Below are 12,188 nucleotides of genomic sequence, written 5' to 3'. Positions count from 1 at the left end.
ACCCAGATTGCATTAGTAAGTACAAATACTTGAGTTTTCCTTGATCTAGCATTAACCAATTTCAGATCCATCTGTTCCACTTTGGATTGCAGCCTGAATGTCTCATGTTAACTTCATATGCTTCTAAATTGCCATCAGTTGTATCTTCTACTAAGTAATGTTCATAATTCAATAACCATCTGGACAGAACAAGGGCAGTGTTCTCAGTAATTTCAAAAAGCTTATTTAGAAAGTGGGGAATAGAAGACCTAACCCCATGTCCCTAAATTCATTCCTAGGTTTAAAGAACACTACTTATAGCATCTTCCTGTGCCCAAATTAACAGTGAAACATTTAAACAAAATTAAAATGTTCTTTAAGCAAATAAACCAAAGGCTTGTAAGCTACATTTTATCTTTTGTTAAACATAAGCAGTCTTGTGACCTTCAGAGCCCTTTTCCTAAGCAATGGAAATTTGAGGCAAATAAAGAACAAATTGTGTTTCCAATAAAGAAATGGGAGGTAGGGAACTGATTTAAGGAGATAGGATTTGATCAAGTAAGTTAGTAGGAAAACAAAACAGTCTAGCCTCCTTTTATGGCTTACTTTCAGCCTGTAGAGCCATCTCTATTTCAATTCCCCTCATTAAGGAGTTTTCTCATTTTCAGTTTCTCTCATTAAAGACATAAAGTTTAAAAGGTGTCAAATAACTGGAAGAAATTGTGTTTGTACAGTGAATTGAAATCTAGCAGCCTCAAGTTTTGCCCTCAATTACATCCACATGAACATATTTGTAACTTTGGTACTAATTGCAAGTACAGATGGTATCAAAGTCATTTATCTGCAGCTCTTGGGATTTATCAAAAAAATGAAGGTAAAGTGGCAGGCTGAAGTGACAACTCTTGGTTTGCTCATGCATGTTATCACTGATCAGTGGCAGAAATAAGCTTGAATTTTGTGATACTGAATTAAGTCATCCTAGCACTGAGCTAGAAACAAAGCAGCAGTTGTTTCAAAATTTCTTCCACAGAGTACTATAAAATGATGTTCAAATCAATAACAGTGAGTGAAACAGTAAAGTTTAATCTTTTTTTTTTCTGTTGAATTGTAAAAGAAGAATTAGAAAAGGGCTGGAAATGTTTATTTGGGAATCTTTTGCTGCTGACCAGCAGCCCTTATAAATGATGCAAATTGCCCCATCAGCCCATCTTGCACTCTGTCAGTGAACCTTTTCTCTCCTCTGTTCCTTTTCCTTCCTCTCCTTCTTCTGTTCCTCTACTGTGTCATCATCAACAGTAAGACACCTGCAGTTTAAGATTATATGTATCTTTAATCTGTCATTTTCTTTAAAAATTCTGTGCAGTCACTTGTCATCTAGATCCAGTAAACTTATCTTTGAAAAAATTATTCTTTGAAAAAATTCTCTTAACACAGAAGGTGAACATGCACTTTTTGCTGAAAACACCTCAGAAGCTTACAGACTCCCAGGAATACTTGTCTGCATACTCCTCTCTGGGAAAAAAAAAATTGGTTTCGGATCAAACAAAAGCTTGAAAATACTTACCTCCTAAAATATTAATCAACAAGATAACAGGAGAGGTACCACCATACAAGCTGCTTAGAGTTTCTAGCCTAGTCAAAAGAAAAAGAGATTAAGGTGCTGAGAGAATTGAATTCAATGGTATTCTGAAATAACATTAAGCTGAATTCTACAAACTTTTTTAATGATCAGCCTAGCTTGGCTTTTTCTAAATACCCTCCACTAACTCAAGTAATAACTAAGAATGTAGGATTAAGTAAGTCTTTAGTCAAAGTCAACATTGCTCTGCCTTTTGCCTCCAGAGACATATTTACTTTTGCTGTTAATGAATAGCTTTTTGTTATTTCTATTTAAATATTATGTATTGCCTACTTCTTCCAATTTTTATTTGCTCCTTGGAGCATCTTCAATTTAACACTCAGACTGGTACCTACATCTTCAGTACATCAGAGTTTTCCAAAAAAAACCACTGTCATCATTGAATAACGCTTAATCAATAAAACCCCATTTCCTAAACAAAAAAGTTATACCTGAAGCCCCTTCCAAACAGTCATGGTTGATTTTAAAACCTTGCTTACCATACAATTCATGTCCTGCATGCATAGAAGGAGTCCTGTCTGTCGTTCTGTCATTTAAGAGCAATAGGCACACGCCAGATTGACAACTGAATTATTCTTTCTAACCCTCTAAGTTCAGGAATCCCTTTGGAGAGAGCATGAGCAATAAAGGGTTTCCCCGGAGGATTAATTTTTTTTTTATTTTACCTTTTTTGAATGAATTATCTCTGCAGTGTTTTTTATGCTCTGGAGTTCTATTTATTCATCCTAACCACTTTTGGGCTGTATTGTGTTTGTGTGCAAATGGTACTCTCACTTCCCATCTCTCAACAGCATATGCAAATGCTTATGTTTGCAATGGCCCTTGCACAAATAGTGCCTGAATTACATTCTGCCTCTGTTTCCTTTCTGTGCTTACTATCTTTCTGAAGGAGTAAGAGTAATCTGGGGCCTTCAGTTGCTAACTTTCATTATAGCAAACTGGAATTTTCCGTCCTCAAATCATACCAGAAGAAGAACTCATATACAGCATGATATTGAAGAGGTGCTTGTTTGTACCTGAAATTTTGTCTATGACTCTAATCTGACTGGTTTTCCAGTTACATTAGAATCATAGAAGCAGAAAATATTTGGATTGGAGAAGCCCTCTAAGGTCATTGAGTACAACCATTAACCCAGCACTGCCAAGGCCACCGCTAAATCGTGTCCCTGAGCAGCACATCTACATTTCTTCCAAATACCTGCAGGGGTGGTGACTCCACAACTTCCCTGGGCAGCCCAGCTGGCCTGATGAATGTTGTAGGGTTTTACTGTTACCATAGTTCCCCCAAAAGAGGCTTGTTTCAAAGAAGAAAAGTATTGCATTTATAAACTCATGCAAACCTTATCAATTGTTCTCTGAGTAAAATTAAACATGACATGGCTTTTCTATCTTCTATATCATCTGGGAAATGGAGCCCCAAGCAGAAGATTTGAGTCTGGAAGAGATCACTCAGTCTCACAGGTCCCTATCCCTGGGGTCCCAGTATAGTGGCTCAGCTGTTTCCACAGCTACCAGGTGGCAGTGCCTCTCACAGCACCTCTGCTCTGGGAAAACACACCTGGTTTTGGGATCTATGCACCCTCTGGGTACAGACCCTTGAGAGCACTTCTCCCTAGGTCACCCAGGGCTGATGCTGCAATTATTGGTCTGCACTCTTCTTTATTCACTTTTGGAAAGAGAAGAAGTACTACTGAAACTCAAGCACTGCAAGTCTTTGGTCTTTATTTGTCTACAGTTAAACAGTGGACAGAGTTTACAACAGTGACTCAAATGGAAAAGGAACTTTGGCTTCAGTGCTCCTTCTGGTCATGCCACAATTGAGCTGGACAAAAGCACAAGCATGATTTAACCCTGACCAAACTGTAACTTCCACAAAAGCTACTGACATCAAGCTTTGCTTTAGTGCACACCTGGCAAAATAAAGAATACCTTCTCCTCATTTTTTTTTAAGAGTAAATTACTTCTCTTTTTGCTATGCAATATGGATATTTTAGCTTGTGATGTTACTGACAGTTGTCACTGCTGTGAGCATAGCTGAGAGGCTTTGGGGGGCAAGGGTGGTGGGTAATTTCCCAATTTCATGAACTATTTAATCTGGCAGCCAATTCAGTATTTCTAGAAAGCCCATAGCCTGGTTTTTAGATTTGGAAAAGTGGATACAAATGCCAGATACATTACACAAGGCTGTATATCACCTAAATTGTGAACCAAGTGTCATATGTACAGATTCTGCCAGCTGTTGGCTTGTTATCACTATTCACTATGCATTTGGTCTGAACAAGGCAGTCTCATTATTTCATGTTTACAAGCCTCTTTTGTAGCAGGTTGAAGTCAAGGACGTTAAAATTAAAAATATAGTATCTTACTTTGCTTTGGACATAGTGAAGATTGCTTTAAAGAGAAGCTCATTCTGCATGTGTAAAAATGCAGATTGAATATGGTTTTACCTTGTACCTACCCAAGTTTTAATACTGCTTGTATATTTTAAAACACAGAAGATGTAGAAGTGCAGGCCTTATGTAAAATTCATCACAAATCTTCAAAACAGGTTGGATATGACCAGTGACAAATGATGTTCCATAAAGCATTGCATGACTATTTTTAACATACCTCTCATACATAATTTCTCCTGCACTGACTGCCCAAAATTAAGAACATGTTGAAATACAAACCATTATAAATGACAGATCTTCATATCTCCACTTAATCTTTGCAGGATCCCTACTCACTTGACTTCATATGAGAAGTAAATAAAAACAAGTGACGTGGACAACTGGAGCCATCCCAGCAGCTTAGCTCCAGCCATCTATTTGTATTAATCACTACTGCATATTCCTGGTGAGTGGATGCTAATTCAAAAGATCCCAAGCATTCCACTTGTGTCACTGTCTTCATCTTTACTTTCCCTCACTGGGCAGTAATTTCCCCTTAGTTGAAATCCCAAAGGTTGTGTGCTCCCAACCAATATCAGCAGTCATGGATTCTAAACCTCAGATGTAGTATTCTCAAAATGCCTTTTCTTTATTTTTTTCTTTTAAGCCAAAACTTTATTTCTCCATCACTTTCATAAAAGAACAACTTTCTTTTACCTCCTACCTCTCTAAAGTTGTTTACTTCAACACCCTCCTCATTTTTCATTCTCTACTTCCACTTTTGTCCTTCACTGTAGGATAGATGATAAACGGCCCATGCCATCAGCATGCAATGGCTTTCATTCCCAGTCTTGCCCACTCACTTTCTGCATCACAGGATTATCTGGGGCCTGAGGAAAAGCTAGGATCCATCTCCCCCAGGCCATATTAAAGGCAGGCACACAAGAATCCATTTGCAGGCATCATGCTGCAGTGCTGGCCCCAGCCCGTTATGAATGGGACCAAGGAAGAGTCAAAGTAGAACACATAGCAATGAAAAGAGTAACTACTTCTCCCAGAAAAGCTTCCTGACTTCAGGTTACATCTCTCCACAATGCACTGGGTGACTTCGCTGCAGTTTTGGCTATGTAGGAGGGGTAGAGAAGTTCTGTCCCCTGTGCCTTTGCCAGTCATGTTGCCAGCATATTTACCCTTCCATAAAATGGAATGGTACCCCACTGGATGCTGTGAGCCTTAGGCAAATAAGACACTTCTGAGATCCTCAAAAGGAAAGGTAAAGGATTCTGAAGGTGAATTCTTCATAAAAAAAATTTCTTTATTGAAAGTGTTAAAAAACATGGGAATGAACTGCCCGGGGAAGCGGCATAGAACGTAGTGTTCAGTCAAAGGTTGGACTCGATGATTTTGGTACTCTTTTGCAGCCTTAATGATTCCATTATTCTAACTTGGTGTTAGCTGTGTTTTCATTTCATACTCTGGACCTGCATTTTCTTCCAGAATCAGTCACTGTCATCCTGCGTGTAGATACTTGGAAGTGCCTCTCCAACCATCCTATTTGCATTAAAGGGTAGATTAGAAAACATTGCCTCTTGCAAGCCCAAGCACTCGGCGCGAACTCCCACGCCCCCCTTCCCCCCAAAATGACTCGGTGGATTCCAGCCTCCTCCCTGTGTAACAGGGGGTACACACAGGGACAGGCAGGATGCTCACAGTCACCGACTCTCATTCGCACCAGGAGCCAAGGATGACACAAAGCACAGCTGCCCCTCACTCACGGGGGAACTCCAGGGGCCGGGGAGCGGGGAGCGAGCCCGGCGGGTCTCGGCAGGGAGGCACAGGGGCAGCGCTCCGCTCCGGGCCGTTCTCCCGCCCCCCCTTCCGGCTCCCCGGGCTCCCCGGGCCCCGCCGCCCCCAGGCTGCTCCGCCACTCGCTCCCGTCCCCGGGAAGTCCCGCCCCGCTCGGGGCGGTCGCGGCTCGCTGCCCGCCGGGGCCCTGCGGGGTGCGGTGCTGCCGGCGGAGGGCTCGGGCCGCGGGGTGAGCGAGCGGGGTGTGGGGAACGCCAGCGGAGCCGCTCCGCCACCTCCGGCGGCCCACAGCCATGCCGGGCTCGCCCCTGATGCCCTCGGCCCGACAAGGCGCCCGGGCCGGGAAACTTCGCCCGAGTTAAGGGGCGAGAGCGGCTTTCGGTCGCTCCGCTGCCGGCCCAGCAAGGCCCGAGACGGGAGAGCGGGAGGCGGCCGGCGGTGCTCGGGGCTGGGGCGGGCGGGGAGCGCAGGGCTGTGCCGGGCTCGGCCGCGGGTCAGGGCCCGGCACGGCCGGTGCAGCCCCGGCCGGGGGGCGGCTGCGGGACCGGGGCAGAGGTGGCCGGGACGGCGGCGCTTGGTCAGGCAGGGCTCCCCGTGTGGAGTGTGAGGGGACGAGCAGCTCCTCCCTGCAGAAGCGTTTTACAGCACCAGATGATAGTTACCAACAGAGTGAGCCCCGAGCTTAGGCGGCTTCGCTGTGTGAGTGTAGCTACGCTGCTATTATTAGTGCTGGTATTTAATATTTGTACAGCCATAACAAGTTAAATATTGGAACTACGTCCTCTCTAGTACTCCTCTCCCGACAGTTCCCGAGGGTGTCTCTGTGAAGGAACAAATGCCTCAATCCAAAATGGGGACCTTCCGAGTCTGCCTTCAGCTGCCTCTCCATCTGGAAGTGCCAGCAGCGCTGTGCGAGATGCTTCCAGAGCTGCTGAAGCTTGTCAGGGCTCAGCAGCAAAGCTCCAGACTTGCCTGTGTGCCCTGTTGGGACACGACACTCCACCATGCATGAGGCTCGCTGCCCGTTCCAAGACACGGTTGCAGCAGGTTCCTGCTCCCCTGGCAGCGGCTGGGCAGCTGCGGAAGGCGGCTCAGTCGGGGCAAGGGAGTTCAGCCTCCCCCTGCCAAGTGCTGAAGCACGGTGGCAAAGCCTCTGCTGGGCAGTGGCCTTGGGTTTTGGCATCCCCTCTGCATTGGGTCTGGTGTTGTGGTTAGTTTGGTTGTAAGTTGAAGCATACAGGTCCTGTTGGTGAGGAACTCTGAGGGAGTTTATACATGATCTCTAAGATAACTGTAAGCATAATTCTTTTCTTTCAGGTGTCTGTTGTTAAGGTTGGTATTCTCTGTATGCTAGAGGCTTGTGGCAGTTCTTGAATGAAACAAGTTTTTACCTGGAGGTCATTTACTTCTGGGAAATTTTGTTTTTCTTGTCTGGAATTCCCTTCTGCTTTACACTGGATACATTATTCAACATCCTCTGTCATAATATGTTCTGCAATGTTTAAAGGTTGTTGCCTTCTTTCTGCTGGGGGCTGTGTTTCAGTGGTGGGTGAAGCAATGCTTCTAATAAGTAGTTTTGCATCATTTTGTCAGGTACTCAGGGATTGTTTTATGAAAGACTACATAAGTGTCATTTATTATTATGAATGCCCCTTATGTTTTGGAATTTAACAGATATAATATTTGCCATCCTGTCACCATCATCACATTAATTTTCATAGTTATAATCAAAGGTGGCAACAATGGCATTCAAATGCTTAATTATATTTCATGTAGGTGACCAGTGCTAACTGGCTGAATTAGTGCATGGTGCAGCAGGAACAAGTGTCACAGCTTCCCTCTGTGGTTAGGAGCCATCAGCTTGCTTCTCACACATAAAAATCAGTATATAGTGAAGCATATGGCACCAGTGAGTTCTGTGTTTATTAAAGGACTATGCCTCTGAACATTCTGTGAATTTTTTCCTTATTTCACTTGATGTGGATCTAAAATGTTTTTCCTGTCTTTCAGGACTTGAAATACTGAACAAATTCATTTTTTGTCAGATGAAACCAAGACTTCTTAAGGTTCATGAAAACAGTGAGGCTTCTGCTAGAATCAGACTGGCCACCTGTCTGGTATGAGATCCATCTAGACTGTGGAAGCCTAAGGTACAAGTCTCTGGTTTGATTCAGAACAGTTTTGAACTCTTTTACATTTTCTGCATTTCTGGAAAATTGGATTGCCAGCTGTATTGGAGGGGAAGGGGAATATCCCATCCCTCTAGTTCTAAGAAGAAATTACATCCTCTCAACACTGTAGCGTAGCTTTTCTGCTTCAATGTCATTTTTCCGGTCACAAATTAAAAAGCTTCCACAGAATTTTCTAAGCAGCGGTCATGTCTTTGGTCTGACAGTACTGTGTAGGTTGGTAATAATCCAAGAAAAGCATTTTATCCTAACAATAGCTGGGATATGTTTCACAAGTGCTTAACTACTTAGATAAAAAGGAAGCAAGAAGAAAGACCACCACCATCATCTTTTAGATGGCAGCTTTAAGTAAATCACATTTTTTTACTTGGATCTCAGAAATGTGGAATCGCTCTTCTCAAAGATACTCTGAAACCCCACTGTTGTGTAGCCACAGCCACAGGGTTTTTCTTGAAGTAATTCTGTGGAGGAGGTAGGATCAAAGAATGGTGTGTTACCTGCTGAACTGCTCCCTTTTTCTGCTCTTTTGGGATCTCATCTCTTTCCTCAAAATGTAAAAGTAGAATTGTTTTATCCCACAGTTGTCTTTGCCTTATCCACAGTGAGGGTGAGGGATCAGGTGAAAGGAGTGTGCCTCTTTTTTTGCTGTGATTTGTGTACCTTTTGGCACATGGGTCATTTTCAGATGGGTCTGGAAATCTTCAACTGGTTTTTAATGCTTGAACTCTGGTGTTCTGTAAGCTTTATTGCAGGACTTTGTTCTTTGTTGTTCACTTTAGACTGGGTAGCCAGGATTTTTTGACAAGCAGATAATAGTTTCCAGGACAAAAATACTGAGTTTGTATTTTCTTTCAGAAATTCTGTGATACAAAAAGGCAAAACAGTGGCAGGGTTCTGTATCCAGTTCTGGTTAAGACTGAAGATTCAGCAATACCTGGAAAAGAAATAGAAGGATATGTAGGAGACCTGACAATTTTGTCAGCTTCTGTGTGTTGGTTGTTCCGAGCATTCCACTGTGGTACCAAGATGGGGGTAAGAACTTAAAAGCAGGAGTAGTATAAGCAAGTGGTCATTGAGTCTGACCACTGACAAAGCATGCAGACTGTAAAGCTTCTGAGGTAAAAGATACTCCTTGAGCTACACCCATCAGCTTTGAGCTTTCCCTTGACTCACATTAACTTTTCTTGTGTGGGCTGGTTTCTTTAGAGAGGACCTTGAGAAGGACATACTGCTTCCATTTCCTGACACAGTCACAGAGAGCAGTCACAGTCAAAGGCTTTTCTCAGGGTATTTTTTCCCATTAGGTCTTGAAATTGGTTGCAAATTTTGTGATACAGTTCTTTGGAGTAGAGGGACATTGGATTTATTTCTTTGCATCTAAGCTCATCACTCCCTAGTAAAGAAGGTGGTTTTCTGGAAGCCCTTGCTTTTTCCAGTTGCTGCAGTCTGTGATATTGAATGAGACTCTAAACCAAATCACCATGCTCTTTTCCAGCATGCATGGCTTTGCAGATCTTAGTGGATCTGTGGTCTGTGGCAAAGCTGACATTGAGATTCATTCATCTGAATTTTTCTAGATGTAATGTTCAGTCTTGATCAAGAGGTAGTAATTCATATCAGTCATCCATTGCTTAGACTTGTGTGGTGCATTTCTGCATTTAAAGATCATGGAGGGGTTTGGTGTGGCTCTCTAGGCCTGCACAAGTGAGTCATAATGCTCCACCCAGCATGCTTGCTGAAATGTTTGAGCTCATGTGAAAATATGTGTATGTGGCCTCAAGTAGAGAGAAAACCAATGAAAGTCAATGAGAATAACAACAAAGAGTGGAGTTAAGATGTATGCTTGTTTCAGATTTGAGATTTAGAGGGAATGAAGGCTGGATATGCATTCCTGAAAAGGAGACTTTTTTCCCTACTTCTTGTTGTCCTCAAAAGAAAGAGAATATGTGCTTGTACCCCAGAACCCTTGAGAAGCAAATGTGAGTCTGTTAAGTCTTAAGAATATGAATGTATGTATCAACATGCAAGACTTAGTCCCTATTTGCATATAGCATAATGTGACTTCAGTTCTGATTTTTGGCCTAAAAACACTATGTGTGCATGTAAAATATAATTAATGTAATGTTTGACCCTGGAGGAGAATTTTTATCTGACCTTTTATCAGGAGTAATTTTGGAAGCTGCCCAAAATGTAAAATCCCCTGAAGTTCTTCTAAAGAGATGTTAATGAAAAAACACTTAGGGGTATGCTGGTCTCAGATCTCTCTGAGGAAGAGAAACTTCAATGTGACTTTGCTCAGAGAAGCCTAGATTTTGAGACTGTTATCTGCACAGAAATAAGGTAAAAGGGAAGTCTGACTATTCTGGTCACAACAGCTAAGCATTAACCAAACTGGAAAAGAATTGTGCAAAGTTCTATATTTGAGGTGACTTGGACTCTGCTTCTTGGGGCAAAGCACGTGTGCTTGCTTTGATCCCCGGGGTTTGTCCCCCCGCTGTGCTTGTCCTGCTGTGGCACTTCAGCTGGAAGGAAGCATCAGATTTAGATGTGCCTGGCGTAGAGCCTGGCTGCAGCCAAAGCATGACCCTCAAACCATGCAAAGCTGCAAGGTCTGTCTGCCACGAGCTGAGCCACAGAGGGAAGATGCTGTAAGAGTTCTCTCTTTCAGGTGATCATTTAAAAGCTTGCTTCTCGCTTACCCAGCTCCTTATCTGAGTGTGCTTTCTGGAGGTTCTGAGGGCAGGGTGGCAATATATTGGCCTTTCCCATGTGTGTAATAATGTTTACATTTCTCTTAAAATTTAAGTGACTGCTTTAGACTGTAGAACATAGTGCTGCTCAAGCAGTGTAGCTGCTGTGGAGTGTGTGTACCTGCATGTTTTGGTGGGACTTCTCTTTATCACAGTTGGATTATATAAGGCTTGTCTAAAGCTCTCCTAATTCTTTTTCATAGCACATACTGTAACCTTATATAAGGTCTTACTTTTAGTATTCTTTCTCACTTCTGTATGTAAAGGTTTTTTGGTTGCTCAAACCATATATAGAAAATATAGTGAAAAGGAATATTTAGCATTTCTTTTGGCTTGACTTCATAAGGAAATATGTTTTTGAATGGTCTGGGGACCAGAGGTAGGTCACTGAAGGTTACAACATTAACTCACTAATCTGAGTATTTCCAGAATAACATGTTTCATGAAAAAATGTGGCAAGGTGGAGTAGATGATGCTTTTTAAATAATTCTCCCAAGAATTCTCTAGGCTTTGAGTATCTTGGCTAATTTCTACCCAATCAAGAGCTTACACATCCAAAATGGTGAGGTTTGTGTGCATGCTGCATGAAGATACAGCCACCCAAAGGTGGGAAATGAAGGGTGGCCCACAAAGGGAGGAGCTGCAGCATATACTCCTGTGGGGTTAGGCAGGAGTTTGTGTGGGAGAGAGGCACCACAGGTGTTCCCCTCCTGTTTCATAGGAGCTTTGTTCAAGGCATGAAAAGTCTCTGGTGTGACCTCATTCCTTAGGACACAAAGCCTTGAGTTAGCTTGAAGTTCAGCAAACCATGGTGCTCTCAAATCTCCATTTTGGGAGAGGAAAAGGCCAATGCCATTCTGACCAATTCCCTGAAAACAGGGAAGAACATTTATGACTTTTAATGAAAATGTCATTTTCAGAGCAGCACATCTGCCATTTCTACAGAAGAGGCCCAGGTTGTTGTTATCTCATGTAACATGGACTAGTGATGATGTGAGAGAGCCTGTGTAGGATTACAGTGTCATAGGTCTTGGACTCCTTTGCACTGACTAGTGCAGGGGGTATTGCTGGACTAAATGACAGGTGACTCTGCATCTGTCCTGGAGCAAATGTCCTGAAGTCTGCCTCTGTCCTGTCCTCCTGCTGCACTCAGCCACCCAGCCGTGGCAGGCCCAGGTGCACAGCCCTTGGAGCTGTGCTTTCCTGACAGCATGCATGAGCAAAAAAGCCATGCTCACTGAAATCCATGTCTGAGGGAGTGCTGGGTGTCAGGTGTGTTTGCGCTGTAATTAGCACTCATGAATATATTTTTGAAGAAGGTGGAATAGATCTGGAGAGGTTAGAAAGCTTGCTTGTCTGGTGGGGAAGAGGAAGAACTGTGTGGGCAGTATTGAATTCCTTCCTTTCTGTAAATCTCTACAATGTTGGCAGAAACATGAGGGAAGAGAAGAAT

At 43.0% G+C, this 12,188-nt stretch overlaps 1 protein-coding gene across 3 annotated transcripts in view; it reads left to right on the top strand.

Moving 5' to 3' along the window:
- The first annotated feature begins 5,885 nt into the window (after window positions 1-5,885).
- Window positions 5,886-12,188, top strand: part of PTER (phosphotriesterase related) — a 22,187-nt gene continuing 15,884 nt past the window's right edge. The window contains exons 1-2 of one of the 3 annotated variants that reach the window (XM_005480288.3): window positions 5,886-6,025; window positions 7,807-7,946. The gene's annotated coding sequence lies outside the window, so the exon portion shown is untranslated. Of the gene's footprint in view, window positions 6,026-6,356; window positions 6,496-7,806; window positions 7,947-12,188 lie in introns of those variants that run through there. The other 2 variants (XM_074535435.1, XM_005480290.3) reach the window with 2 other exon arrangements.

This window comes from Zonotrichia albicollis, chromosome 1 (genome assembly GCF_047830755.1).
Source record: "Zonotrichia albicollis isolate bZonAlb1 chromosome 1, bZonAlb1.hap1, whole genome shotgun sequence".
In the NCBI taxonomy this organism is placed as follows: domain Eukaryota; kingdom Metazoa; phylum Chordata; class Aves; order Passeriformes; family Passerellidae; genus Zonotrichia; species Zonotrichia albicollis.
Note: the sequence above shows the minus strand (reverse complement) of the source record. Positions and strands in the feature narration are given on the sequence as shown.